Consider the following 8,583-nt stretch of genomic DNA (forward strand, 5'->3'; position numbering starts at 1 on the left):
TTTAAGTTGTTTTGGGTCCATCTCCCATTTACGATCTTATTCCGTTAATGTATTTCAAGTATCTAGCTAATTCTTCAAAATTAAGATATGGAAAACTCAATCTCCACATCTCAAAACTTTACGTAGTCTACGCCATTCCGGTTATGTCTGTGACATAACTACTTTGACTTTTTCTTCTAGAAGTACTATTCTGTCCATCCACGTACGTCAATGCTCAGCACTGACTAAGGTAGTTGCAGCTAAGTTCCGGATCTAGAGCTGCCGAGAGTAGCAAAAATAAACCTGCAGGAGAAAAAGTAAAGTTATTGTCATAGGACTTTAAACAGCTGTTATGCTGAAAGTTGGATCCAGAGAAAAGTTTTAGAGCCTGTTCACAAAGACATCTGACGAGATGGTGAGACAGAGTTCGACAATGTTACGGTAGATGCAACTGCGTGCTTGATCGTTAATAAGTGTTTGATCTTGCATTGCATTATAGTTGATCTAACCTGTAAATTTGTGTTTGTAGTTGTGCCTCGAGTTAGGGCAACTTTTAGAGCAGTTTGGCTCAAAGAAATTTGGTGGATTTTGGTTCTAGGGAGTCATATCTGTTAATACCTCTTTGAGATTGACTCACCCTGCTCCAATTATCGCTAATGCCAAAAGTTTTGCACCTGGAAGGCAGGTAAAAAAAAGTACTCCAAAACTCATCCGGAAGAGTGGAGTTTGTACAAATGTTGTAAATATGTAATTGAATGTTAATTTATTGAAATTTTAGTTTGTTGCATGTTAATTTATTAAATTATGTACTGTTTTGTACGAGGTATTGCTCTGGATAGATAATTGCATGAATACAAAGAAACATAATGGGAAATCATAGAACACACACAATTTGCCATAAACATAAATTCTTGGAACAAGTAGACCAAAACAAGAATCAGGTGTCTCGGGAAAATACGAAGAAATAATAATCAGATCGAATCGCAACATAATTAAATCAGACATAATTATCCAATCATTTTCCATTGAAACAAAACTTGAGATTATGAACCTGTTTTCGTTTTCACTTGATGAGTTACGTGATAAAAACTTAGGAGTTTATTTCTCAAGCGAGCACTTGACCAGCATGTTGGTATCTCATGATTTAGAGTGTTTACTTGTAAATGACTCATGTTTTATCAAATATTTCATCGATACTTACCTCAGAATAATTTCCATGCCATGTACTTATCATCAATTTTTTGAACATTTTTATTTTAATAATATTCTAGACACATTTTGTGCACCTAATCAATCTATACTTTTATCATAAATAATCATTTTATTGCTTAAAAATTGAGTTTTCCTGAGCTCCCATATTCAAATACATGGAAGCTGTCATTTCTAACACCATTGGCCACCTAGCGGCCATTTCAAACTGGATACGTCTATAACACACACAATGAAGCAGTTGATAAGATTACCTTTAAAAAATTGAAGTACTAGAACGAAGTTTGATAAGGACTTGTGTGCAATATTGCATGAGAGTACACGGAAAGTCCAACTTTTGTAAATTTTTGTACAGTTTTGTAAATATTATTTTAATTTAATCCTTATTTATTATTTTAATGTGTAATTTGTTAAATTTTGCTGTAAATAGTAACGAAACTTTTCACGATCGCTTTGACTGACATTAAAACTCAAACATCGTATCGCTGGAGGCCGGAGTTGAACAAACGTTGATGGCCAGTACACAGGTACAACCTGCTAAACTGCGCGGAGATGGAGGAGGTGACTCTTTATCGTTGAAGCCTTATGACCCCGATACCGATTGTAGTACTAGTCTCGCATTAAGTGTTTTTCACAAATTTTCTTATGGATGATACGATCAAGTACAGCATGAGTGAAACATTTCACGAGCAACCGTCGGTTAGTGTGAATTTGTCCGTGCGTTTGTTATTTTAAGATGTCAAGGTTCAGAGGTACGTGTGTTTAGAGTTGTGATCTTGTGAGTTAAAAAAATATTTACTTTGTAAACATTTTTTTCCCGAACTGGGGGAGAGTGTAACCGATGGCAGTTCCTGACCCAATCGTTACTGTGGCTCTGTTTGTTTCGCGTTAAATATATGTGCTAAAATGCAGGAAAATGCTTAAGTTATTGGGCGGAGCTTCACTACCCTAGCAGACCCTAGCAGTACGCAGCCAGTTCCATACCCCACGATTGCTACCCCACTAGAACGAGACTACAGGCGTTGGTAGCAGATTGGTAGCAGCGGATGACAGGTGCCTGGTAGGCGGCAATACCGGAGATGACTTGCAAAGGCAAGAACCGGGATTCGGTCTATTTGCCCGGAAGACCAGAGAACAGACTGACAGTGCCTGAGTCAGTCGGATAGCAGGACCCCTCAACCTTTGTTTAAGGTTCATCCCGGATGCCCCGGAGATGACCAGTGGAACCCCAACAACACACTGGAATGTCCGACGTCCTGGCGCTCGACTACGGGCAATGTTCCGGCCAATCGCCAACCCCGGCCGAAGTCCCGATCCGTCAACACATCGGGAAGAGCCCAGGACAACCGGATGGGTTCACGCAGCGCGCGACGAGAACCGCTACCAAGCACCAGGAAGCAGATTCGAGACCGCGGCGGAAGCCGACGGTCGAACCCAGATCGCTGGTGGATGGAGCAGAGGTGACGACGCCGAGCTGGTGGGGCCCCAAGAAGCAGAAGAAAAGGTCAGATAGAATAAGAAAGTGGGACAGTTTGAGGTTAGGAGAAGGAGGAAGTTAGTAGGAGAAAAGTGGGAGAATAAAGTGTGCACAAAAGTTTAATAAATGTGGTATCCACGTTTTTATTAATGGAGGAGTCGATAATGCAGCAAACACTGGCTGCGTCCTGCTGACCGCCGGAGTTGTCAAAGTCTGGTTTGACAGCTCAAGAAAACCATTTTGATCGATCTGTCAAAAATTTTCACAAGTATGGCGACGACTCGACCCGCGTGATCGTAAAAGTTTATGCGCGTAGCTGTTTTTTCTATCTTTTTCTTTTTAATTCGCACAAGCTGGATAAACATTTCGCAGGCCCTCTAGACAACACGCCCGAGCCGAACAATCGGCGAAGAACCTCCCCCGGACGCAGAAATGTGTTAAAACTGATCAGCAGGCTCTCTCGGAACACGTCCGAGTTGACCACGCCTCCAAGAACCTCGGCCGGACGAAAACAAAGTGCAAAAGCTGTCCAGCAGGCCCTCGTGGCATCTCGCCGGAGTTGGCCATTCCCTGGCGAACCTCCACCGGACAAAACAAGTGTCCCGCAGGTCCTCTCTGAACACGCCCGCGTTGACCACTCCTCGACGAACCAGAACCGGACAAAAAAGTGTAAAAGCTGATCCGCAGGCCCTCTCGGAACACGCCCGAGTTGACCACTCCTCGAAGAACCTCGGCCGGACGAAACAAGTGATAAAGCTGTCCCGCAGGCTCTCCCAGGCGAAGCTCGACCTGAAGTTTATTTAAATTATTTGCGAAAATGCCCCGAAAATGTGCTGTTATAAAATGTGGAGCAATGGAAAGAAAAACCGACACTGGATTTTACAAAATTCCTAAGGGGGACCTTGCCAGAGAAGTTCTAAGGCGAAAATTGTGGATTAGTGCGGTCAATCTGAAAGTAGAACACAAAGAGGACTTTGTTTGTGGCCAACATTTCCATTCAGGTAAAAATATAATAAATCTAATTGGATATATTAACCAATATTTATTTTAAAAACAGGAAAGCCTGCTCCTCCTAACGATATATCAAATATCGATTGGGTTCCTTCAATAAATCTAAATCCTGTGGATACTTCTCTAGATTCTTCTCCAGGTAACACATAAAAATGATAATTAATTTAAGATTCATTAAATCGGTCAACCTTTTAATTTTAGATTGGGCCTCGGACAAGTGCGATGAAGAGTGGCTCGAAGAGCACACTTCACAAGATGCTCCTCAAAATGTGCCCGACTCGGAATACCTTTTCTATGATGATGGACCTAATGAAGACACCAACAACAATAACATTACGAACCCTTCCGAGCTTGATCAAACAAACATCAGTTTGATCCACGATGAACAGCTAGATGATGTTAATCCGGAGGACATGCATGGAGAATTTGACGAAGCTGTTCCGGAGGACATGAACGTTGACGACCAAGAAAACGAGGAAAACATTTCCAGGAAAATGTCTTGGGGTTACTCCGACAGATACAACAGTACAAGGAAGAACTTGAGAAAAAAGACGCTGAAATTTGCTCGCTGAAGAAAACGGTAGAGAAGCAGAACAAAATTCTAGAGTGCTTTCGGTGGGATCTTCATTCATTTCAAGATAACGACCGCAAGGTTACACATTTGACAGGATTACCGAGTTATATTACCTTAGCAGCAGTGGTTGATTTTGTAAGGCCAGGAATTATGGTGTTTTCTGATGTTTTGAGCAAGGAGCAAGTTATAATTATGGTACTTATGTACATTAGGCTAGGTCTATGCTTTAGTACATTGTCAGTTTTGTTTCGGGTCTGTACTGCCACGGTAACCCGCTACTTCTATTCCGGTTTATACTCTATGTACATGCAACTTAAAGGCTTAGTTAAGTGGCCTTCGCCTGATCTGATAGCATCGAACACCCCGCTAAGTTTCATAAACTTTATAATGCACCCATAGCTGTTATACTCGACTGTTTTGAGGTGTTTACCGAGAAACCAGGAGTTAAAGATGCAATTGTAAAGATGTACAGTACGTACAAACATCATCACACAGTTAAGGAGCTGATAGGGATAACATCTTTTGGGTCCATTTCTTTTATTTCAAAACCCTACTCAGGTAGAACATCTGATAAGTATTTAACTGAAACCTGTGGTTTTTTGGAAAACCTACACAAGGACGACATTGTTTTAGCTGATAGGGGCTTCACCATAAGGAAGGCTGTTCAGGACAAAGGAGCTATTCTCAAGGTACCCGACTCATCAAGTAAGAAAAAGCAACTTAGCTCGACAGCAATCGAAAGAACTCGTGCTCTAGCATCCATTCGAAATGAAGTAGAACGTAGCATAGGATCATTACGACAAAAATCTGGGATTTTAAGCACACGTCTTCCAATCACATTGTTAAACCACGAGCACAACGGAGTTAATGTTTTGCACATGATTGTCACTCTTGCTTGTGCACTTTTTAACCTGTGTCCGTCAATAATTTCATCAACCTAAATGTCGGCTAGATGTTAGAAACGGAAATAATAAAACAAAAGTCTTTACTTTACCTCATAAACAAATATCTTTGCTACATTCCAAAAGCATTTTTGAATTAGCAATTCAGCTTAAAACACAAAAGTTAGGTTTATAACGGGATATGTTTTAATATCGGAGTACAAAGTTTAGTCAAAATGATCAGGCAAATTTGGTCCACTTAAATTGTTTTGCTTGAATTATTATGCGCAAATCTTTATCTTAAACGTGTTACTCAAAAATAAGTACAACAGCGTGAGTACTCAATTATGACTCATATACCTAACAGTGTAAATCACATGAGCCGTGACTTTGGTGCCAGCTGAGTTTTTATTTTGAACGCACTTGTCAACAAAAAAAAAGTTTTTTAATCTATCTTGTATGGAAATCAGTTTTAATTAGATGAGCCTTGAAGTTAAGTGTACTCGAATATTTTTTGTAAATATTGAGCAATAACCATAACAAAGGTAAGTTTTTGTACAAACCGTCGAGTGGATCACAAAATAAAAACAAATTTAACTTTTAGTTTGTATACCCACGTTAGATGCTTTCTTAGATTGTACAAGACGACCTTTATTTCAACGATGTCCTTATCCAGATCAGTCTCTTCGGACGAATTCGAGTGAGCGTGGTTTACAGTATTGCGATAGAGGTCCAGTTGGGCTTGATTCAGCATGGTAAATATCCAATTATCAAGTTTTTCAGTAATTTTCTTGACTAAATAACACACTTTAGGATTGGTTAATGTTAGAATTTATTTATAAATAATGCAATGAATTAAGGTTAAATCATTCTTTCAAAATCTGGTTCAAAATCTCGGTGAGTAAAAATGTCCGATTATCTCCGGTCCTAGAACATTTTCGAAAAACTCTTCTGCCTTTTTGGAATTTTTTTCCCAAAACTCATTATTACGATGAACTTTCAAGAACAATTGAAATTTAGATGCATATATGACGAAAAATCCATAGTTGGCATTCGTGAGGAAAATTTGCATCTGCACTTGGAAATAGTAACTATGGTCGCGGTTCATAACCAATGCACCAGTATCATTACGCACGATGTATGCTTGTTTTTGATTCAATAATAAGTTAATGCCTTCTTCTCGATTTAGATTTTCAAACTTAAAAGGACACTTCACTTCGACCGTTATTTTTCCGCAGCAATCACACGTAATGATTTGATCCGGCGATGCTGCAAAATAGGGAAAATTGGGAGAAATTACCAATCCACTGTCAGTGTGACGAACGTTCCGGTGCTTTTGAATCTGGAAGCACTTAATCGCTGCAGCAACACCGTTGGCTTCGTTGAGTTTCCCGTGGAGACAAGCTGGTATACTTTGATTTTGATTTTCCGTGAAGATTGATCGAAGGAGCGACATTGATGGGTTTGAAGAACTCGTTCTGACACACCGTTTGAAAACCGAAGCTGTTACTCTACCTATGCGCATCTTAAACCAGAGAGGGTCACCCGATTGCTGTCTCGTCATCTCCTCGACAAGGTCACAACTTTCTTGCTGAATACTCCAGTCCATAAATTTAACCGCCGCTCGAAGTTCTTCTATGGGTAGATGCTCAAAGCAATCGTCGTACAGGGCAAGCATCGACAGATTTTCTATTTTCTGCCTATTTCGGACAAGTTCTTCGTCCTCGTCCGTACCGTTGGGCCTTGAGAAAAATGCCTTTGCTACTGCCACGTCCTGACCAGATTCCATAAGCTTTGAAATTAGTGCTTTGTAGTCTTCGTCTGACCTCTCCAGATTAAAAAAGCGCAAATCACAGAACGTTTCGCGAATCCGGCCGAAGGACACTTGCTCGATAGGTACAAACATGTTCTGGTTTGCCGAGCCTCCTGGCGCTGTCAATATGCCGGTAGTTCGGTCACGGCAATCTTAAATTAATAAAGATTTGATATAAACAAAATTATTGTTTTGTTATATGTCATACCTGTTTGCCCAAACAAATCTCGCGCGCGAATGATAAGGCATACAAGACTGCTGCCACGTGGGTGCACGTTTCTCCTGCACCAGCAGTGCAATCGCAGTGTGCAGAAATGATCGTTCCAGTTTCATGCTCATCAGTATCCTCGTCTTGAACCAGAAGCCAACATTCTGCTGGTGGTTCGTTCACGCTCATACTGTGAAGTACCTATTAAGTATTTAAAATGTATAAATTATAATAATACGATTTTTTTTTGGGAAAGTACCTTTCCAAAAACAACGTACAAATCCTTTTGTTGACAACCTTTCACTTCCTTAACAAAACCCGTCTGGAAGGCTTTGTACGCTTCAAGGACTTCATGTTGTGGTGCGGCTGTCCGGTTCGAAAGGAGTTTTGGTTATCAAGTGTGTGAATATCTTGTCATAATCCACTGTTAGCGGTAGGTTGCCAGAATCAAACTCCATGTTATACGGGTCAATTCCATCTATGACCCGTATCTTTTCATGGTACCTGGCAATATCCTCCGGTTGAAGTTTTGTGCTTTCGCCGACAGATTGTTCGCCATCTCTATCTGGTCGATTTTCAAACGAGGTTTGCCGGCAAGTCTCCAACTCCGGTGTGTTGCCGGACAACTTCAACACTTTTCTTCGTCCGGTCGAGGTTCGCCGACAAGTCGAGGAGTGGACAATTCGGGCGTGTTTCGAGAGGGCCTGCGAATCAGCTTTTAAACTTTTTTTTGTCCGGTCGTGGTTCGTCGAGGAGTGGTCAACGCGGGCGTGTTCCGATAGGGCCTGTGGGACAGCTTTAACACTTGTTTCGTCCGGTGGAGGTTCGCCAGGGAATGGTAATCTCCGGCGTGATGCCGCGAGGGCCTGCTGGACAGCTTTTGCACTTTGTTTTCGTCCGGCCGAGGTTCTTGGAGGAGTGGTCAACTCGGGCGTGTTCCGAGAGAGCCTGCTGATCAGTTTTAACACTTTTCTGCGTTCGGGGGAGGTTCTTCGCCGATTGTTCGGCTCGGGCGTGTTGTCTAGAGGGCCTGCGAAATGTTTATCCAGCTTGGGCGAATTAAAAAGAAAAAGATAGAAAAACAGCTACGCGCATAAACTTTTACGATCACGCGGGTCGAGTCGTCGCCATACTTGTGAAAATTTTTGACAGATCGATCAAAATGGTTTTCTTGAGCTGTCAAACCAGACTTTGACAACTCCGGCGGTCAGCAGGACGCAGCCAGTGTTTGCTGCATTATCGACTCCTCCATTAATAAAAACGTGGATTTCGTTTTAGTAGCTCAAGTGTTTTCCTGTATCCGTTAAAGTTAGTGTGGATAAGCGTGCCGACTTTGAGGTATTTTTGTAGAGTCCCTGCATCGAGAAAGGTCTCGGCTGAACCAGAAGTTACAGGTTTTAATCGATCCGCCTTAACGTCCCCTAAGTTGTT

The 8,583-nt window shown here is 41.5% G+C and overlaps 2 long non-coding RNA genes across 2 annotated transcripts; one reads left to right on the top strand and one right to left on the bottom strand.

Moving 5' to 3' along the window:
- LOC119765561 lies at positions 1 to 1,215 on the bottom strand. The gene is made up of 2 exons (XR_005276817.1): positions 1,181 to 1,215; positions 1 to 282 (listed from the first exon to the last, which is right to left on the bottom strand). It is a non-coding gene; the product is annotated as an uncharacterized LOC119765561 (long non-coding RNA).
- A 4,281-nt stretch (positions 1,216 to 5,496) lies between these two features.
- On the top strand, positions 5,497 to 7,050 carry LOC119765560. Its single transcript, XR_005276816.1, has 3 exons — positions 5,497 to 5,676; positions 5,736 to 6,028; positions 6,370 to 7,050. It is a non-coding gene; the product is annotated as an uncharacterized LOC119765560 (long non-coding RNA).
- The last annotated feature ends 1,533 nt before the right edge of the window (positions 7,051 to 8,583 follow it).

The sequence above is a fragment of the Culex quinquefasciatus genome, chromosome 1 (assembly GCF_015732765.1).
Source record: "Culex quinquefasciatus strain JHB chromosome 1, VPISU_Cqui_1.0_pri_paternal, whole genome shotgun sequence".
NCBI lineage: Eukaryota > Metazoa > Arthropoda > Insecta > Diptera > Culicidae > Culex > Culex quinquefasciatus.